Source organism: Neolamprologus multifasciatus, chromosome 13 (assembly GCF_963576455.1).
Source record: "Neolamprologus multifasciatus chromosome 13, fNeoMul1.2, whole genome shotgun sequence".
NCBI lineage: Eukaryota > Metazoa > Chordata > Actinopteri > Cichliformes > Cichlidae > Neolamprologus > Neolamprologus multifasciatus.
Genome location: NC_140451.1, coordinates 31,484,903 through 31,507,241, shown reverse-complemented (window position 1 = coordinate 31,507,241; position 22,339 = coordinate 31,484,903). Strand labels below are relative to the sequence as shown.

Here is a 22,339-nt window from a genome sequence, read left to right as displayed (position 1 = left end):
TACAAAACATTGCACCATTTGTTATTTTAAAGCCATTGTGGAAGTATTGTATTTAAACTGTACCAGGAAATTAAGCTAGGTATTGTGTTACGTCCGAGGGAAACTAAACCTCCTTTTGGTCAATTTTTAATAGACAATAAAGCGCTAAATAACTTCATTAGTGGATAATGAATCATTTAATAATAGTGTGCCAGCGGTTTTTAAACATTTAGCTGTTCTGTATTTTAGATTTGATAAAATTGTAGCCATAAATCTCATGAAATAAAGTAACAGACAGTTAATGAAAGGTTTATACAAACATCAATAAAGATGAAAGTTTCCAATGTTTAAAATAGAAACTGGAAAAAGTAAATTTGGACCAAATTTGCAATTTAACATTTTGGTAATGATAAAACTTTTTCTTCATATGAAAAGTCTAACATTTAATTGGTAGGTCAATCGTTTCTCCCACCCGGGAAACTCCAAAGCGTCTTCTATTCAAGGCTGTTAACGGATCTATAAAGTGCGACAGCTAAGGTTGCCTTATTAAAAGTGCTGCAGCTTGATGTTTGGTTCCACTGAGGTCAAACTGCATTGGAAACCAAAGCTGTACAAGCCTGCGCTTGGCCACCTCAATTCGAAGTGCAACATTCAAATCCATTTACTTACTTTTTACTTTTTAACACAACACTGTCTGTTTATTTGTTTGCTCTTAATTCCAGTGACTTAATCGCTGTCATGACAAATTAGTGTTAATATGTTCTGTGAAACTCTTATATCATTTTTGCATCCATTAAATGTGTCAAACAAAACATATTACCCAAGACAAACTGAGTACGCTCTGGCACACACATCTGTCCACTTATTTGCATGCAGCTCATATACTGCAGTGAAACAAATCCATAATACTCTGAGTAAACACTGTAAATGAACGAAACGGTCAGGTATAATTGGCAAGACGCGCTTGTCGGAGTTCTGTTGAAATCACGGTGGGGAACAATAAAAATCACACAGGTTCATTTTCTCCTGGTTTAGATTTGGCATCAGTTGAAAATCAAAATAATCAAACGACAAGTATCATTAGTGCTGAAATTATATTCATGCTTTTTTCCTTCCTCAGACTCCAATCCTCTCTTTTGGCTCTGCAACTGAATTCAATTACTCTCATGCTCCCATATAATCACTTTTCATCCCTAAGGCTCGACAGTTTCCCTGGCCTGACAGAAAAAAGGCCTAATTACTCTCTGACCTTGACACTCGTTCTCATTTTCTCTCTTCCTCACTCCTCCTTCGTGACCACTCTTTCACTCTCCACAGCAGGAAAACACCTGTTCAAAGGTCTGAACTCTGGACGTACTGACAACATGGCAACATTTGTACCTTTGGTTTTCAAGCCTACGTCAACGGTTGGACATGAACATGCACTGACACACAAACACACTCGTTTTCCAACACGTTCTCACTCCCAAAGCGTCACATTTTACGCTAGGTGACAAATCGTCAACATATTACGTTTTCGGCTACCCACCACGTTCCTAAATGACGACCTCGGAAAAATGAGGAAATATGAGAACCGTATGGACTCAATCTACACATGTTCGTTCTTTTTCTTCAAATCGTTTAGAAACACGCTATTTAACATAATTAAAGTCTTGGTTAAGGTCAGGAAAAAGGTTATGGTTAGGGCTAGGGATAAGGTTAGGTTTAGGGCTGGAATACAGGGCTGGAACGTCTATTACCGTGGGAGCGTCATTGCACTGGATTTCGGCCATAACCCACCGCGTACCATAAGAACGCCGAAGGTCTCCTTTCGCGTTGCGTGACAAAACGTCGGCATGTTACGCCTCGGGAGTGAGAACGGGCTCCGTTTTCATATCTTAGTGAGGACATCTCATTGACATAATGCTTTCTCTAGCCGCTTACCCGAACCCTAACCATCAAAAACTAATGCCTAACTTTAACACTCAGCCTAAACCTAACCATAACCCAATTGTAACCCTGACACTAAAACCTCATTTTGAGGCTCAAAAATGTCTTCCAACTCGTCGGGACGGGTATTTTGTCCCCATAAGGGCTGTTGGTCCCCACAAGTATAGTAGCATACCAATTCTCTATCCTCACAAAGATTTCTAAACATGCGCACACGCACACACAAACTAGTCTCACCAGATAGGCTTCTAACGGCAGGTCTTAATTTTCTGAAATTTCATACCACAGATATAGATGCCCTTATAGCAATTTAAGCAGGTTTCAGGCAGCAAAAGAGGCTCATCTCTTTTTTCTTTTAAAGAAAGCGAGTGAGAGGGGGAGACCAGGCACTCTACCTTGTTTCTGTATTTCTTTGGCTTCGCTGTTAAACATGAAGAACAGGGAAGAATTCAAACAGTGCTGTCACTGCAGTCATGCCGCCTGCACCCTGTAATCTTCTTTTCCGTGTTATATTTAATGTAAAGGAGAAAGCCCAGTAAATGGTTGATTATTTGTAGAAAGGAACACCTTTCGTCTCGGTGTTGTTGACACTGATGCTGTGATGAGCAGCGTATGAAGACCAAAGGTTAACAGTTCAGTTATAACGTGTAAAAAACAACAATCTGGAAAATATTAAAAATAAATGTGTCATAAGTGTTAAAGATGATAAGAAAACCAAAGATATAATTTAAATGATTAAGCACGAGTAAGAATGAGAAGAGGAACAAGAGCTGTAATTATTTAACAATTCCTGGAACTATTGCCCTTGCAATTAATGCTGTGCAACAGTTTGCTTTGCAGAATTTCTTGGACATCGGGTTTAACTCACTTCACTTATTGGATATACTGTTAAATGACCCTTAATGTTTTAAAATGTCTCTCAACTGTGGATAATTGTCTTCATAGTCAAACTGGATGTGAAGCATAACGATTCTGTTACGAACCAAAAACTCACTGCCTTCCTCATTAGGCACGAGTCACATTCTTGCAGGCATTTTATGCGAATGCATGCATTTATGCAGGCAAAGGAGCAGAAAGGTGTGTTATTGTGCAAAGGCAAAGAAGTGACCTCCTCACCGACCAATATGCTGTAAATATCACTACACAGCCACTCGGGAGGTCTATGCATAATGTATACAACCACACACTTTTTTCTTTTTTTTGTCAATTGAGGGGACATTGTTCTGCTTTTAACTTTTTCACTGCAACATATTCTTGTTTTATGATGAAACATTGTGTCAGTTGTGTCATTTGACTTATGTGGAGCACCTAATTATCCGATAAATATAATAAATACTCTGGTAACCTTTGCATTATAATATGCTTCTGTTTTCTGTCTCCTCTTTATGCTATTACAGAGCGAACCCCAGAGTCTTTACCTTAAATGATATAGAAGGGAGCGTTTGTGAATTAATGCTATACAAATAAAACTGAATTAAAGTGATTAAAGTGCATAGAAATGCAGTATGTGGAAGTGGGCAGCTGGGAAACAGGTAAGTGGAGTTTTCCCAGTGTGCCAAAGCACAAAAGCATGCACCAGTTCATTAGCAACTAGTGTTTGCACTTATGTAGAAAACAGCAATTTCACATACTAATCACTCAAAGTTAAGCCTTGCAACCAGCATTAGTATAAACCTCACCCTGGCAGTAACTGTAATATAATCTACATCTTAAGTCTAAACTTTAAAATCTGTTAACAGAGGACCTCCAAAAGTTGATTCTGTTCATCTGGACGAAGCGTTTTCTGGGAGAAACGTTTCGTCACTCATCCAGGTGACTTCTTCAGTCTCAGCTGACTGCAGGTTTCCAATCTTATAAACAGGACATTTGCATAATGACTGAAACCAGCCCACTGAAGGAACAATGGGCTGTGAGGTCAGTTCCTCAATCATAATTGTGCAAATTCTCATGACCATTGATCAACAACCCCTGACCAGAACCCACTGATCAATGGCCATGAGTACCATTCACAGAGATCTCGATTCAGAGATGGTCTTTCCCTTTTCACGTAAATCTCCATCTCTGAATCGAGGAGGGGCCTAAGGGTACATCTTTCGCCATCTTACAATGCTGTGATTGCAGCCATTCCCCAACTCTTTGTGAATGGTACTCATGACCATTGATCAGTGGTCTTTGATCAGTGGGTTTTGGTCAGTGGTTGTTGATCAATGGTCATGAGAATTTGCATAATTATGATTAAAGAACTGACCTCACAGCCCATTGTTCCTTCAGTGGGCTGGTTTCAGTTATTATGCAAATGTACTGTTTGTGCAGCTGAGACTGAAGAAGTCACTTGGATGAGTGAAGAAATGTTTCTCCCAGAAAACGCTACGTCCAGATGAACAGAATCAACTTTTGGAGATTTATTTTCCTGGATGATTGAGAATGCATCAAGACGTTAACAGAGGAAGTTGTATTTTTTTAACCAATTGTCCACCATCAGTTAAGCAATCAGTCTATATCCCAATAAACTAGCAAATTAAAATGACAAGAAAAAAAGGGGAAATTGCAAATAGGCAGTTCATTTGTTCTTCTTTTACCCACGTTATCAGCGTAACCCCATAATTCTAACCCAGACCAAAGATCAACCTCTGTATTTAATATGATTAGATTTATTATGATTAGAGTTGGTGCCCAGAAAATAGGCAAATTAGTTTAATGACTATTTAGAACTAGAGCCCACCACACTTTATGTGGAGTTGAAAAATAAAGGCAAACAACCTGAAAAATGTATTTTGAAACATTTGCAAATAAACAAGATCTGCAATAATGACATAAGTCACTGGCTAAGCTTCTTAAAACACTAAGGGGATGTTATTTACACTCACTGCATAAAGCCTTTGCTTGCTTTTTAGTACTAAGATACTATAAGCAGTGTGAATCCACTCAAACACATAAGCAGCGTGGTTCACAGTGATAACTCCATTCAGAGTGATTTAAGGCAGGGCAATTATTTTCATTCCCTAGTTTGATTTTACTCTATAACTTCAGATTAATTTTACTGTCAGTATGCTCGCTATTTTCAACACACAGAGGAGGATCACACATATTTCACTGGATCACACTCTCTGGAGAGCATGAATAAAGGCGAAAAACAGCCTCCTGACTGAGTCCGAGGAGACTTCCTCTAGCGTGGGTCTGCGTCAATATTTTCAAAAGGGGCAGAGAAGTCAGTCGTGCCTCTGATCTCGCTTCAGGCATTTTTGCTTCGAGTCATGTAAACTTGCTTTGCGGCGTGTTTTGCATAATTTTGGAAACACCTCCTCAAAGTTAGCAAAGCCGTTACCACGCATACTAATCACTGATGGTGGCACTACAGCAAAGGTGCCCTTTACAGACGATCGGTGCTTCATTACCGGACTGACAGCTTCGCTTCATATCACGGTCTGATTAAGAAGTTATGAAGATAAAAACAAATTAATCTCTACAATGTAAATGTCTGCCCATATCATCCTACATCGCAATGGTTTCCACACTGGGATGGATGGATGTGTGCGTGTGAAAAAACAAACCGTGTACATACATCTTGATTGCCAAAACATTTTGTAAACACATCTTGTTCTTTCCACTGTGCTGAACTCGGCCAAGGTCCTCATTCTTTAATTACCTCTCCAAGATTGACCGGCTGACCTGATGTAGGTTGTACTCCCAGAATTTTCTTCCATATACACACAACCCAACACACACACACATATTCCAGTGCTGTCTCTGCTGCTCTTTCCTGTATTTCATATTAACATGACCTCAATGACATTACTTCTTTCCAGGCACTGCACCGAAATGATAATTCCCAGGTCTGATTTTATTGCTAGACATTATGAGTTTGCATCAAAGCAAAACTAACTAAAATCCTAAAAGTTTAGCTATAGCTTTGTAGTTTTTACACCTCAGCCATAAAAGGTTGATGGGGAGAAAAGTCTAAACTGACGGGGTGGGTGACATGGACAACCACGTTTGTGAATGCAATAACTTGAGAGCGAGGCAATGTAGAAGTTTCAAGTTAACACCATAGCTCTATCTACTACAAATCTCAGATGAGTTTGATTCTGAGTGACCTCAGCCCCAAGGTCAAAGGTTTTTTTGGGAAATCTTGTGACAAGAATAACAGGAGAACAAGGCAATGTAGCAGTTTTAAATTGATAGCACAGGTGTACGTTCTAAAAGTCTCGGACAAGTTTGAGCAGGTATTAGACCGTGACCTCAGGAGGTCAACTTTTCTGAAAATCCTATAAATGTGATAACTTGAGAACAAGGTGACAAAGAATTTTGAAATTCAGACAAAACCTACTAGGAGGCTAAGAGGTACCACTGGCCACTGCCAGTATTGTTTTTATTAGAAAACAATTGATTTTAGAATAAAAATGCTTAATTCATAAAAAAGAAAAGATGAGCTTCATTGTAAAGCAAAAACATTAAAAATGTCAAACTGAGTTACATCTTCAAATCAGTCCCGGGAAATATCTGTGAGTGACAGATGATGACAGGAAGTCGTTACCAAAAGGCAACACTGAGAGCAAACAGCCACAAACGTTACTATACAGCTTAATTATGTTTGGAAAATGTGTTAAATTGCTGTGCTTCATAAAACATTGTTTAAAGGATGAAAAACAGGCAGCGATTTTTGTTTTCATTTGCATTTAAACACAATCTGTCTGTCATTCTGACTCAGAATATTTATTTACATTCAGAAGTGGAAACGATTCAGGGCTACATTGATGGTATGGCGACGTTCTGCTAAAATAGAATCAGAGCATCCCATAAAAACAAACAAACATGAGTTAGTTCATTTTTGTCCCTGTAAACAAAACACTGAGTTAGGCTTTGCATGGTATGAAACACACAATGAAAGAATTTTGGCAACCCCAGAAAATAAAACACAGAAAATCTGCTAAATTAGCACAAACTGTTGAAAATGGATATTTGCTGTGGCTCACTACAGTTTAAATCTCTCATCTACTGTGTTTCTAGTACAGCATAATTGTAAAAATAAGACTATTTACACCTATTTTTCTAACCTTATCTGTGCGTATCATTTGGTGGTTTCACTTACTACCCCTATAAGCACTTGGCCACAACATAACTTAAACAACATAACGTAAAAAAGTTCAGTTATCCAGGTCATCGTCTTCTAAGGAGCTTGGAAAGAAAACCGTCTGGACTTCTTTAAGTTTCCTTGAAGATGTTCCCTCTCTCAGCCGAGAAGCTTCTTCAGTACTAAGAGCAACTAGTGGAGAGTAAGTAAGTAAAACTTTATTTATATAGCACCTTTCTAGATAAAAGATCACAAAGTGCTTCACACAAGGATAACAAAGCATAAAACAAAACAGACAACAGTTAACAAAATGCAGCTCTAAAAAGATGTGTTTTTAGTTGTTTTTTGAAAGAAGCTACTGAGTCCAGAGATCTTATGCTCAGTGGGAGACTTTTGCCACAGTGGCAAAAGCTCTGTCTCCCTTAGTTCTCAGCTTTGTATAATGAATGACAAGTAGAGCCTGGTCACATGACCTAAGAGACCTGCTAGGAACATAAGGCTGTAGACGTTCAATGATGTAGGCAGGAGCTTGACCATAGAGAGCTCTATAAGTCAGTACCAGAATCTTGAAGTGGACTCTGAAAGCGACGGGGAGCCAATGCAGCTGTATTAGCAACGGTGTCACATGTGAGTACTTCGATGTTTTGGTCAGAAGCGTTTTGAACAATCTGCAGACGCTCCAGGGAGTTTTTGTTTAAGCATGTAAACAGAGAATTACAGTAGTCCAGTCTTGATGAAATGAAAGCATGAATGACAATCTCCAGTTCAGTGCAAGATACAAAGGGGGTTAGTTTGGAAATGTTTCTTAAGTGATAAAAGCAGGACCGAACCAAAGACTTGACGGGTCGAAGATTACCCAGAGGTTCCTGATAGATGATTTCACAAATGTTGCAAGAGGACCAAGAGCATTCATTATCTTAGGTACGTGTCTGTCAGGAGCACATACAAGGACTTCAGTCTTTCCTTCGCTAAGTTGGAGGAAGTTGTCAGCCATCCAAACTTTAACTGATTCTAAGCACTCATTCAAACTCTTCAGCTTAGAAACATCTTAGGGCTTGAAAGAAATGTATAACTGAATATCGTCGGCATAGCAGTGGTAGCAACTGTCCTCAAAGGGGCTCAAAATATGCTGGAAGGGAAGTAGATATATTAAGAACAATAAAGGCCCCAGCACAGAGCCTTGTGGCACACCATAGGACAGGGACGTGGAAGATGACCTGTATTTAGAAACTGCCACAAAAAAGTAACGTTCATACAGATATGAAGAGAACCACTCTAAGGCAGATCCAGTTACACCAACCCAATATTTCAGCCTTTCGAGTAGGATGTGATGGTCAACGGTGTCAAATGCCGATGTGAGATCCAACATCACAAGAAGAGAACATTTTCCTGCATCGTTTTCCATCAAAATGTCGCTGGAGACCCTAAGAAGGGCTGTTTCAGTAGAATGAGTTCTATGAAAGCCAGACTGAAATTAGTTGAGAATATTATGTTTCTCTAAAACTGCTGTGAGCTGCTTAGCCACAACCTTTTCTAAAATCTTAGCAGTAATTCCTTTAATCCCTATGGGAGTGTATCCAGGAGGTTCATGGACCCCCTTTTGATCCTCTACCTAATCACATGAGCCAAGGTGCGACTCGTGTCTGCCATTTATAATCCAGTTTTGAGATCAGAAGCCTTAACGCCCACTCACATCCTGGGCCATTTGACCGCAGCAAATCACATGATAGGATTTCACACCTTGGCTCGTGTGATTAGGCAGAAGATCAATAGGGGGTCCACAACCTCCTTCAGGACACTCCCATAGGGCTTAAAATCTGGGACTCTCCACCAATGGCTCTTAGAACTGAAGAAGCATCTCGGATGAGAGGTGAAACGTCTTCAAGGAAACTTCAAGAAGACCAGACACTTTTCTTTCCAAACTCCTTTGACTGTCTTATTCCTACAAGCCGCCAAACCCCCCTGATATATAAGATAAATGGCATATGAAGTGAAATGTTTTTTATGCGTTGGGTAGAATTGCTGGTATGGTTTGTGTTTATTAGTCTGGTAAAAGTTAGGTATCACTGTAAATCAATGCAAAGGAGTTTTGACTTTATGCTATGATGAACGATGAAACAGGGCTAATGAGCCCCTATGCATAGATCACAAGTTCTCACCGGATGCTTGATGAGTTTTAAAATAATGAAAGTCATATGCTTTGGCCTTTATCGCCAACCGATCCAAACAATCACTCAGCTATTGGTGATTCTAGGTTAATGCGTCATCAAATGCTCACCACTACCACCATAAAAACAACCAAATGAGAAAATATGAAGAATGATCCTTCCAAAACAGACTTGGACAATCAATGTCATTGAGCAATTAAAATGGTACACAGTGACCAGACAACACGTATATGTTTGTTGGTCACTTTCTGTACATGTACACTGTATGTATGGAATGTAAGGAATGGGGAAAGAGACGCTAAAATTAGCTGGCAGAAGAGTCAAAAATGATGAATTAGTCTTCAGTAACCCTTGGATCACACATATTTCTAATTAGTAAGTCACTTCTAGGATAAAGATGGTGTGCATAAGAGTGATTTTGACTAAAATGTGTAAGCATGTGTGACATTGTAATATTATTTTTGCAACCAGATGTTTATATTGTCACGCTGGGAACCATTAGCTGCCACCCATGTGAGCTCTCCTGTCAGCATTAGCTGATATATAACACATATCAAAGCAAATCTTTTGACTTGTGCACAGCGCTGCTGCATCTGCAATGCTCATCGATCTGCCCTTTGTATCTCCATAAGCCAGAGTGCTGTACACTAATAGAGGAAGTATAAAGTTACTTTGTGACCTTAATAAAACCTTCAGTTTTTCTTATAGTCTGTTACGGACTCTTGAATCAAGCGGGTGAGCTGCACATTGACATGCCATAAAAGCAAACATCCAAACCTGCACTAGACGCTTAAAGTCTTTCCAACACCCACACGGACTCCCGTCTCTCCCTTCTTGATTCTGTTCAGTCTGCATGATACGGTGACACCAGTTCTCACATGAAAATGGCAGCCCTCTTCCATCTCAGGAGTATGACAGAAAGGGTTAGGACGTGCACGAGTGAAAAGAGGAAGAATTCGTGTAGTGTGTAAAACTGAAAAAAAAGACAGGTAAGGTTGAGAGGTTATGCTGGAGCTAGGAGAAAGATTTGGTTTGAGCAATTTCCAAGGGATGTGTTGAAAATGTCACCAAAAAGTTTCGACTGGAAGAAAAACAGAAGAAAAATCTGCCTCCACAAAAAGCCGAAGGTCGTTTTATTTTAACAATAGAATTTGTCAGCAAGACGCACTGCGGGGACGTCGAGACAGACTTGAAAAAAAGCTTAATGAACTGTTGCAAGGTCTTAATATTTAGTAACTTGAAAATTTGGTAATTAGCAAGTCCCCCACCGGCCCATTCAACAAAGCAGTAACAGTAAAACAACAAAGGCTTTAGGTTGTATCCACAGCTGACATTTCTGAGGGTTTTGTTCTCACTCTTTCACAATGCAAAGGCAGTGCTGCAGCTCCACTGGATACTGAAGGTATGATGAAGCACTCTCTCTTCTTTTACAAAATATTCACTGCAGTCTGCAGTGAATAGAAATAGAAATATTCACTGAGCACTGCAGAAATACAGTGATTTACAACCAGGACAGGACATCTGAGTGCAGCTAATAACATCAGGAGAGTGCATCCCATGTTAGTTCAGTGAGCCAGGTGGCCATCTGTGTAGCAATAAGATAATGCTCTCTAGAGCTGAATGTGAAGAGTATGCAAAAATAGTTTATTTTGGGAGGTTAACATGGCAGATATTAGATCAATCAGCATATTTATGCATTCGCTCTTTTATTATGCAGCGAGAGAAAGATGTATTTATCATGGGATATATCACAGAAGACTCGTCAACCATGACATTGTACTGATGATTAATGCACAAAGAAGTAGTTTATAATCATCAAAATTATTAAAGTTAAAATACCTTAAGTCTAGAAAGTCACTGGCTTATCTGTTAGCTGAGTGCTAAACTGTTTAATAATAAAAGTCATTATTAGATGTGAAAAACGATGTTACAGATTGGACGTACAGCAGTACGATTTATAGCTGGTACTCAAAGGTGACCACAAATGTTGTTTGGCAATATATTGGCTGTAAATTTAAATGCTATTCTCAGTAGTGTCATTTTATATTTAGTCTAATAATAATTGCAGGAAGAAAAAAATAATAATACACCAATCAAAAGCCAACAGTTTTTCGAAGCACACTGCGGATGCACATTAATGCCACTGTGTGCTCTCTTTGAGAGACAATTAATGTTGTGGAGTGTCAGTATGAGATAATATTTTTAACAAGGACTAGCCACTGGAGCCACAGCATGAAAAAGGGAGAGAAATACCAAGCATGTAAAGAAACCCTGTGTGTAACAAAAACTTAATAGGCTTCTGGTTTTTGGCTCAGAATAGCTTCTAAACACACAGAGAAACACATAAGGGAACACAGACTTGTTAAATGTCCCAGTAGGATGTTTTTGGCAACTGTGCCCCAATTTCATTCTACATTTTAATTATTTTCTTTCACATTAAAATACATTCAGGCTGAGGAACTAACAAAAGTAAGCAACTCTGAGATGTCAACATGAAGACCAAACTTGTCCCATGTCCCATGACTATCCATGCAATTGGGGAGCCAATGTTAAAAAACTGATTATGGATGGCAGACAAAATGTATTGTTTTTTTCTGTTTGGATTTTGCATGTTCTCCCCCATATCTGTGTGGGAAAATAGGATTCTAAATGGGCTGTAGGTGTGAAGGTGAGTGTGAATGGTTGTCTGTGTCTCTGTGTTAGCCTTGCGACAGATTGGGCTAACACAGAGAGGTGACTGTGCAGGGTGTACACCCCGCCTCTCGCTCTGCAGCAGCTGGGATAGGCTCCATTCCAGAATTTTCTTCTGCTTTTGTATGTGTCCCATTGTGTCCAAAAGTTTTAGACTTTTGGACTTGTTGGGGATTAAGGCACAACAAAAGAGTCTTAATGCAGGTAAGTAAATCCCAAAAAGTTGATTCTTTCCATCTGGACGAAAAGTTTTCAGTGGGAGAAAGAGCCAAATGTTCACTCATCCAAGTGACTTCTTCAGTATAAAGAAGTCAGATGAACAGAATCAACTTTTTGGGACTAAATAAACAACTCAAAATACCACTTGGCCCAAATAAAATTCACTTTTTTTTTTTTTGCTGGTCTTTGGTGATTTATATTTATATGAATATTTCTGATGTGAGCTGCTTAGTTTTGGAGACATTAACTGTAGACATGCCTCCATTCCTCTTGAATATGATAGCACTAACTGGTACTCTCTTAGTGCTCATTCCACTCTAAAGTCTTAAAAAATGAATAAAAGAGAGTGAGCCCAGCCCAGTCTCACAACTACGGAGCCCCGCAGGGGACATGGGAGAAAAAAAAAATTAAGACAGACTTTTGCGAGATCTCGCAAAACAAACTCGGGATCATCTCGCAAAACAAACTCGGGATCTCGCAAAAGTTTTAGCCGCATTCTTCGGACGCTGGCTCGAAGCCGACCGGGAGGTCGAGGCACGATGTGCCGGGAAAGCGGTGTTCCTCCCGGCTGTAGTAGGTCTCGACCTCCCGTTAGCTCGAAGCTAACGGGACCTCCCGTTAGCTCCCGTTAGCTCCCGTTAGCTTCGAGCTAACGGGAGGTCGAGACCTACTACAGTCGAAGGCCGAAGAATGCGGCTAAAACCTTTGCGAGATCTCGCAAAAGTTTTGCGAGATGATCCCGAGTTTGTTTTGCGAGATCTCGCAAAAGTCCGTCTTAATTTCTTTTTCTCCCATGTCCCCTGCGGGGCTCCGTACACAACAGTTTGTGGAACAGTCATAAAAAAGTAATCCATATTTCATGTTGACTTCCATTAATTCCTATGTTTTTTCCATGATATCAAGCACAGATTTGTAAGTAATGCCTTTTAATAGGAAATAGGTTTCATGTGAGAAACATTTTTTTTTGGAGAAAACAAAAGCAGGAGGTGTTACCATGGCAACCAGGAAAACAAAGTTTTATAATATGTGGCCGGCTTATAATTTAAACCAAAGTAAATAGTTTAATGTCTAAGCCTAACCAAGTTGCACCTAATGCCTACAGTTAACCCTAACCAAGTGATATAGTTATAACTACCAACTGTAACCACTACACATGAGAATGGATTGCTGGAAACAACTTGGTAGATTATAGGTCGTGACTATATCACAAATGAGTTTTTACTTTAATTTTTTTAAATGACTAAATATTTAAAGTGTTGTTTGTATCTATGATGTTATATGTGAAACCGATGTATCGATGTGTGAGAAAACATTAGGTTGATCTCCAGTGAATGAGAAGCACTGGACTTAGACAGGGAGGACTGTCAGTATCCATTAGGCTCACGGCCCTTATGTCCTCTCCTCTGTTCTCTCTGGACGTTGTACACCAAATCTCTCTGGAAATACTTTTTCCTTCTTCCACTTACATCAGCGAGGTGTTCAAGGCGGCACCTACACTCACCTCTATCCCTAACAAGCTGAAAACAGACAAATGGATGTCAGGTACGGAACAGCATGACATCTCCTGACAGATGCTGCGTTCAACCTATGGCCTTCACGACCACAGCTTGAAAAGGGAAAACTTCCTTTATGCCCAGTCTCAGCCTGGAGCAAAGGATTGTGGGGTTGCAACCCTGAAATAGCATGTTCACGCTTGGTCAATAACAAACAGCGCTGCAGTAAACCAAAGAAGAAAAACAATGGCTCCATTATTAGCCATGTTTCTCACATGATGATCTTTTTATAGTCAGAAGTGTTTATACACATATAACAATCACACTTAAAGTCTCTCTCTGTCTCTCTCCCTCACACACCTATATACATATTCCTGTGCACATTCTAATAAAATTGAAAATGAATGAGAAACATTAAATGCAGATTAGGAAAGAAATCATATGGAATGACGGTTTCATTTATTGATTAAAATGAATCCAATTATTTCTGCATTTTTCATCATTTTTAGCTTTTATTAATATTACTCCAAGAAGTCTGCGAGTTTTGGTACTCCCTCAGCTGATTCCCATTTCATGACTCAAATTCAAAACAAAACAACTCGTGAGTGAGCAGACTGATTCATCTTTGAGATTTATCTGTGAGAATTCAATAACAGCAATAATATAATGTTACATGACTGTTATTCTGAAAGTGTTGCTGCTGTCATTAGTATGTTTTGGAATGTAAGTCATGTTATCCAATTATCACAATGCCTCTCATTGAACCAAAAGATCCCCCACAGGATGTGAATTTGTAGCAAATTGGGGAGACAAACTCCTTTTTTAATCCCTGATGTATTTTAAAAAATATACTGCTATTAAAAACTAACCATATGGCTCATTCTCCACAAGTCACACAGGCTCCAATATTACAATATCCAGTCTAACCAAACTATAAAAGTTTCACATCTTCCCTCTGAAACATCAGTGCCATTGCTGCCTTGCATCACTGTCTGCTGTTTCAGCCACTCCAGCAAATACTTCTAGGCTCAGAAGGAATCTTTATTCCTCCTGAGCCTTTTTCATTACTCCCCAAATGTATGTTAATCTGTAGAGAATGATGGGAGATGATTTGGGGGCATTGAATATTTTCTGCTGGAGTTCTGATCATTTAAATCACAGGTGTCGGACTCCAGGCCTCGAGGGCCGGTGTCCTGCAGGTTTTAGATGTGTCCTTGATCCGACACAGCTGATTTAAATGGCTAAATACCCTCCTCAACGTCTTGAAGTTCTCCAGAGGCTGGTAATGAACTGATCAATTGATTCAGGTGTGTTGGCCCAGGGTGAGATCTAAAACCTGCAGGACACCGGCCCTCGAGGCCTGGAGTTTGACACCCCTGATTTAAATAGTTGAGTGAGTTGTCTCACTGAACCAAAATAACATTTTACTATTTAAACGACCGGGCGATCGTGGCTCAAGAGTTGGCAGTTCGTCTCGTAATCGGAAGGTTGCCGGTTCGAGCCCCGGCTCGGACAGCCTCGGTCGTTGTGTCTTTGGGCAAGACGCTTCACCTACCGCCTACTGGTGATGGCCAGAGGGGCCGATGGCGCGATATGGCAGCCTCGCTTCTGTCAGTCTGCCCCAGGGCAGCTGTGGCTACAACTGTAGCTGCCTCCACCAGTGTGAATGAATAGTGGAATTGTAAAGAACTTTGAGGGTCTCAAAAAGCGCTATATAAGTGCAATCCATTATTAAACCTTTCATGGCATTAGTAGAGAGAGTTGAAGGACGCCTGACAAGAATTGGGATGCAGTGAATTGTAGCTTTCGACTAGATCCAGATGGATGCGCATCAACTTTGGGCTAAATGTACTTTAGGATCTCTGTGAATGTAAAGCGCCTTGAGGCAACTGCTGTTGTGGTTTGGAGCTATAAGAATAAAACTGTAAAACTATAACCAGTGTGTTGGTTTTACAGACTTACTTATATACACATTCCTGCTATTAGGCAATGCGTGAATGGGGTTTTCTGTTTTCAAGATGTCCATATTTGGTATGGGAGCAAACATACACTCACATTAAGAGCCAACGCTTGGTGCTTTCTTGTGTACTGTAACATCCATAAGTGTGCACACAAATGGTTTTCTTTAATGATGAGAGAATCAGTCAGTCCTGGGTGAACTCATTATAACGTCCATTGTTAGCCGTACCTAAGCTTAAAGGCGTGCACATACAGTGTAGGTAGAGACTCACAGCAGGGCAGAAATAACTGCTGGAGATAATGTTGTGAAGTGGGAAATAATTAGTGTTATTTCCACAACCAAAACCGGGAATGCCCCCCTGTGACCAACTGTCAGCTCCAGGGCAATCACTCTGCCTTTTTGAGGATGGAGCTTAAGCCTAACAACAGGCAGGTGCAGCTGGAATGAGTTCAGCCTCACTCCAACACAAACAATAAAGAGCTGCGCTGCGTTAAGCTTCACCAGTTGGCTCCTCACTGGGCACCAGTTCCAAAGAGGATCTAAAAAAAAATGCTGCTTTCGAGTGCCACACAGTCACATCTCACACCTGAGTTCTTCTACTCCCACTGCAATCCTTCCTTCCTGCAATCCACAGTTTGCACCTGTGCTTCAGTCTAAGAATGCAAAGATGATCAAATATAAAAAGGCACTATTTATTATACTGAATCTTTTATATAGAATCCCGAGATAACTGAATATGGAGCATATCTTTTATACTATGACCCGAGATAGTTTACCGGGAGACAGAATAGTTTAACATGGAATATTTTTAACCTGACTAAAAATGTGTGATATATCACTGAATAAAGCCCCGGAAGTGACTTTCAGCTAGTAGGTCACATACTTCAAGAGCTACACTGCCCAGCCAGGTGAGAACAAAAGTGTGCCCTATTGTTATATCATTAATTCACTCTCAAATTGAGACAAGTGCCCTTGTGGGCCCCCTTGTGGCTACAGGCACCCCAAGCAGGCGGTTAGTTAGCTTATGCATTGGGTCAGGTCTAATAACACTGCTTCACAGGTGATTTCTGGCTTTTCAGAAAATACTTAATTGCCAGTAAGTGGAGAAAAAGCATGTTTAAAAGAGAATTAAATTGTCAAATTGACCATTAGCCGAGTGTCAGTGTTACAGCGACCTTGACCAGATTCTCTTCTTGACAGGACGGGAAAACATAAAAAATCCATGAGCGCATAATGAGGTGCATGAGGGAGCCGCTGTATGCAGGGACTATGCATGAGCCCTCTCAAGGTTTGTAAAGCATCTGAGTGTGGGTGTTTTGCCATAGGGTTCATGCATTGCATGTGTGATTACATGTGTAATCAAGCCTCGCTATTCTGAAAATATCCCGACTGAGGGCTGCTTCTTGTTAGTCAGAGAAGGAGACAGACATGTCTGGGCTTAGGGCGCTGCTGCCATTTCAGAGTGAAGTGCACTACAGTGAAAACACACATCAGCAGGCTGGTATAGCTCCCAGGTAGCACTGGGACTCCAGACCTGCTTAACATTGCAGGCACAGCTTGTCTTCAGTTATTCTTTTTTTTCTATTCTCCCTCTCTGTCGCTTGCAATCTCCGTCTCTATGTTCCATATTCCTGCCTTTCTACTTTCCTCAGCAATTCCTTATGTAAATATATATATTTTACAGCAGCTTTTGCTTTTTGCGTTCGTTATAAAAGTTCTTTTTCGATGGCGTGCATGCTGATATTCACCTCTATACCCGAGTTCAGGTACAGGCAGGGTAAATTACAGTGTCTTTGGTGCCAACTTAAAACTTTCGCTATAATTATAATAAATACATTATAATCAATAGTCCCATGCCTTGTTCGCCTGTTTATTCAGAGTTCTCCCATCCTGCATGAAGGGGCAAAGCAAATTCAGAGTTTGGAGGGAAAAGACGGTTCATTTGCATACATTTGCATCCTATTACCACATCAAACCTGCTGACTTGAAAGGGATGCCTTGATTAGGAACACCACCAAATTATTGTATGTCTACATCCTCATCCACTCCTCCACCCCACCCATACCTCTTACTATCTCCTTTCACTCTCCTCTGCTTCACTCTGAGTTTTGTTACCGTGCGCTACACATCTTGGGAGTTTTTGTGCATCATTATCGAGGATAACGCTGCAATATTCTTCAAGCTTTGATGTGCCAAACACTTCCTGTAACCCCATCTCCGTCTCTCGCCTTTATTTTTCTGCCTTTTGCTTTTGTCTCGCGCTATGATGTCATGACTCTCCTTTTTCTCCTTCCTCAGTGTATCCCTGACAGCCTTGACAGAGCTGTCAGACATGTATGATATCTGGACGTACGTATGTGTCGTGTGTCCGAACACACCTTTGAAATGCTTATACCCCTTTTACTGCCTATGACCGAACGGTGCAAATGGCATCATAGCAAGTTATGAGCCTCCGAATGACGAGTCTGTGTCGGTGTTGGAATAAAAATGTGATCCTATTTCAGCTCACTGATTTATATCACTGATTCTTATAATGAAAAACGTCCTGGCTGTCACTCACGTCAAAGCACGAAACAGAATCGGTGCAAAGCAGAAGGAAAGTCGATTAGGATTTTTGTCACAGCAGACAGAAATTCATGCAAACCAAACCCCAAAATTCAAGTCATGATGCTTATTTTTCATTTTTGCGTAATTACCTTAACTACAAACCTCATGTCTCTCAAGTCTAGGCACCAAATCTCAAGTGTTTTTTAAAGTGGGTTTAAACAGTGGATGTTTACAAAGATCACTGTGTTGTGCTTCCCAAAAAGTGTTTGTTTCATGCATGTGCTATCTATGCTAATTTTACCAATTTTCTATCATTTTGAGTTGTATTTTGAAAAGAAAACGATTTTTAAAAATACAATCGTGTCACCCAAGAATTAAAGTACTTAAAGCATTTTTACCCGATCGCTTTAGGATATTGTAGCTCTCTTCACGACAACACAGACACAGGTCGGTTCTTTGAAACGGGCGTTTATTACTTGGGCCTTCTCTCCTCGGCTTCACCATCACCAGTACGCCGATACGCCGTGAGAACTGGTCACAAGCGAACAGTACAAACCAATTAGCAACTTTACAGTACACATATTAAGTCCAAACACAAATAAAAACATTTCTCAAATGACAAGTACCTCGTTGGCTGCTTGTCCTGAAAAGAGGTCCTTAAGTCCTTGTGTTGCTTTTCCTTTTAGCAAACTTTTAGCTTAAAATCGCTTCATGAGAGACATCTGCTCCCTCGCGGTCCATGCAAAGTCTCGCGTACTCTCGTTAAGGGTATTCTCATGAGACACTAGCTCTTACACTTTACACATGTACGTTTCAAATAAAGACATTTCAACACAAACTATATATATTCATGAAATTATGTAACTTATTATAAATCAGTCATCTACATCATGAAATCTACACAGAACATTTTAACAGCATTTACAGATATTCTTCATCAAACTACCTTTAAAATGTCTTTTTGATTAATGATCATCATTTGTGCTATTACTCATAACAGTGTTGAATATTTCAAGCTTTCAAGTGTTTCTGCGCTCTCACAGTGCCGATCTCAGGTCATGATTCCCCATCACTGTCATAACAGATTCAACAACAAACACAACTGTGTAGATTCTTTTCTAGAGACAGTTTTTACCAATAAATTCACATAAACAGACTCCACATTCTTACACATGCTCATTCCCACACACACACACACGTGCGCATGCGTGCATGTGCACGCGCGTGTACAGTACGTTCACCAAAGAGGCTTAATTGGATACTTTGTGCTGTTTACCAAACTAAGTGACAACTAATGCAATTGCACAATTAAAGTTGGTAAATCTTTCTAATTAAGACAAACAAAGCCATCAATACAAATCAATAAGACGCTCAGAAGTTGCTGAGACTAAGAAATGGCACTGAGAAGACAGCTTGAGGAAACTCACGACCACTGGAAATAACACTAATCACACATAATTCTATAATTACCGTCCAAATCTGAGCACGCCATCACTGGTGCACAGTGATGGCGTGCTCTTCAGCAAAAGCTTCAAGTGGACATAAGACGCTTGCACAATGTGCATTAGAGTCCTAATGGTTTGGTTTTGATATAAATAGGCTGAATGTAGCAAGGTGAGCATGTCTGCATCTTGTGAATGTGTGTCTGGTTGGGTTTCCATCAGTACATGTATCCCTGGGTTGCTCAGTGTCAGTGTTGGGGAGTAACGGAATACATGTACCGCCGTTACGTAGTTAAAATACAAAATGTGAGTAACTGTATTCCGTTACAGTTACCGTTTAAAAATAGTGGTATTTAGAATACAGTTACTTTGTTGAAATAAATGGATTACACGGCGGTACTTCCCTGTTTCATATTGTGGCGGGTCAGGACTGTTTGGGTTTTGTTTGACAGCTACGTTCTGCTGTTCCAGGTGGCAGCGTTGCGGTTGCCATGGTTACAGGGTGACGCTCTCTCTCTCTCTGCGTGTTTCCTGGGTGAGAGAGGCCTTTTTGTTGTTGTTGTTGTGCTAAGCTAACAGGCAGAATGCTACAGGTATAGCTCTAAAGAATGTAGCATCATGGGCAGTGTAGTCCGTGCTGCAGGGAGAATGGACTGTCATACACGTTATGTGTCTGTGAGCGAGGGAGGGAGAAAAAGGAAAAGTACGAGCTGTCATCGAGCAAAAACGGGAGCTGGAAGCATGTAAATATAATAATAACCACTGCAGCCAAGAAGAGAGCCTGACGAGCCCAGTTGTAAGTAAGCTATTAAGACTCGACTGTACACCGTGTTCGTGTTTTCCTCCAAAAACAATAAGTTCTGTTGGAGCAGCCTTTCAACGCCTCTCTCTGTCTCTCGCTAGCAAAGTTGACCCAGACAACAAAGTAAAGCTAGTTTTCAGCTACAAGCCGACACAGAACCCACCGTATTAGTCAGAGGTCCCTTTACTACGGTTCGGAGCCGCGGACCTTCAGTAACAGTAATAAATCACAGCAATAGTACATTCATGTAGTTGTAAACAGCATGATAATATATTAAGTAATCCAAAGCATTCAGAATACGTTACTCTCATTGAGTAACGTAACAGAATACGTTACAGAATACATTTTGGGGCATGTACTCTGTAATCTGTAATGGAATACATTTTAAAAGTAACCTTCCCAACACTGCTCAGTGTGATGCTGAGCGCTGTAAAGCAAAACCATAAATAAATGCCGACTGGGGATTTTACACCAACGAAAACAAGCTAATTTTGAATGTTTTATTTTAGTTTTAGCCACAATATGAAGCTTGATGGTAGCTGATTGAGCTGCCAAGTGATAATCAAGCCTTCATTGTGTGCTAATTTAATCAGCAAACAGTGACACACTAACATTTGGCCACCGCCGCTCTCTGTTCAGCCCCTCTCAGTCACCATGTCACCCAAAAAGCCCTTTTATCGCTCGTTTCCTGGTCCAAAATTGTCTTCTTTCCAGCTTCTTCTTTTCATTCCCAGGCATGTTGAGCGCTCCTCTTTGCATCTTGGAGGATTCGCTCACCAAAAGCGGTGCCTTCTAGCCACAATATGTGGTCTCTTATCTGTTTAATTTTCTCCCACCTCGAAAGCATGCCATGGCATCAGCCTTGTTTATTACTGTCAGAAAGACACCAGTGGAACTCCCACTGGTGTGCCATTATTATCGCACAGATGGCGAAGAGGGTTTAGAGAAATCGACAAAGCAAAAGAGAAGGAGAGGGAGAAAGAGAGAACAGAGAGAGGGAGGGCCGTGTGAAGAAGGAAAAGGGAAGAAAGATGGATTTTTTTAATCAGCATTCGAGCAGTTTATGAATTTAATTAGCAGTACAGGTTTTTTTGTTTCTCTAATGACAAAACACTTTGACGTTGCTTTGTTTATAACAAATATTCTCTGTAGTGAGCATCTGACACACCTTTATCCAGTCAAGGTAAATCCCTGCTGACAGAAACAATATTTCCCAGAATGCACTGACCTCTATATACACACTCGTTGACTCCTGACAAACTCACAGTTGGAATGGGATGTCGGAGGGTATCTTGGGATAACTCTCACATGTGTCCTTTTTTGTGTGACTGATTGCATTAAGGGTTTTTTCCAAACGCCCAGAGCAAAGAGTTCAGGGCAGCGGAATGTGACATTGACTAAAGTCTCATGAGCTTTGAGTATGAAATGCTTTCTGGAGTCAGTGAGCACTGGTTGAAAAATGGCTGAAAAGCAGAGGATTATCAAACAGTATTTATAACCGTTGGCTCAACAGCATTTAAATGCCACTTGAAACACTGTTTGAATATTTGGAAAATGTTTAAACCAAACCACGTTCGCTAACACTGGAAATGAGACAAAAATCTGATGTGAAGCAACAAATCCCGTGCTGTCGACGGTCGATATTTTACTACGAGGTAACGTGCAGAAGACGCAAAGGTTTCACTCGGGGGAAACAAATTCTGCATAATGATCAACATCTTTGTAAAAACATTGTGTCACATCACATTTTAATGGATACTCATTAATGCAAACTCTTTTCCTGATGTGTTGTCATCATAAAGAGTCAAAGCAAGTCTATTAAATGCTGCTACAGATGCAGAGATACACACAAGGTGTCCTTGGCATTGATGCCATAACACACCAGGCACAGCAACCTTGTAACGAGCAACACAGTTCACATTTAAAGGCTGTAATTATCAAATGGGAACACTCACCTTTTAATTATGCTTTTACTTGCTGGTTAATTCGTTGGATAGATTGAGGAAAGCATTTTGACTTAAAACATTCCCCATCAAGC

The 22,339-nt window shown here is 40.3% G+C and overlaps 1 protein-coding gene and 2 long non-coding RNA genes across 3 annotated transcripts in view; 1 reads left to right on the top strand and 2 right to left on the bottom strand.

Annotated features, from left to right (window-relative positions):
• nrg3a (neuregulin 3a) overlaps nt 1-22,339 on the bottom strand; it is a 430,968-nt gene that overhangs the window by 152,236 nt on the left and 256,393 nt on the right. The window lies entirely within an intron of this gene.
• The window catches only part of LOC146505802 (uncharacterized), a 282,570-nt gene that overhangs the window by 94,945 nt on the left and 165,286 nt on the right, over nt 1-22,339 (top strand). The window lies entirely within an intron of this gene.
• The window catches only part of LOC146505805 (uncharacterized), a 47,874-nt gene that overhangs the window by 19,369 nt on the left and 6,166 nt on the right, over nt 1-22,339 (bottom strand). Inside the window, exon 2 of the long non-coding RNA XR_014877683.1 lies at nt 1-22,339. This exon is cut by the window's left edge and continues 19,369 nt beyond it. This is a non-coding gene — a long non-coding RNA (uncharacterized LOC146505805).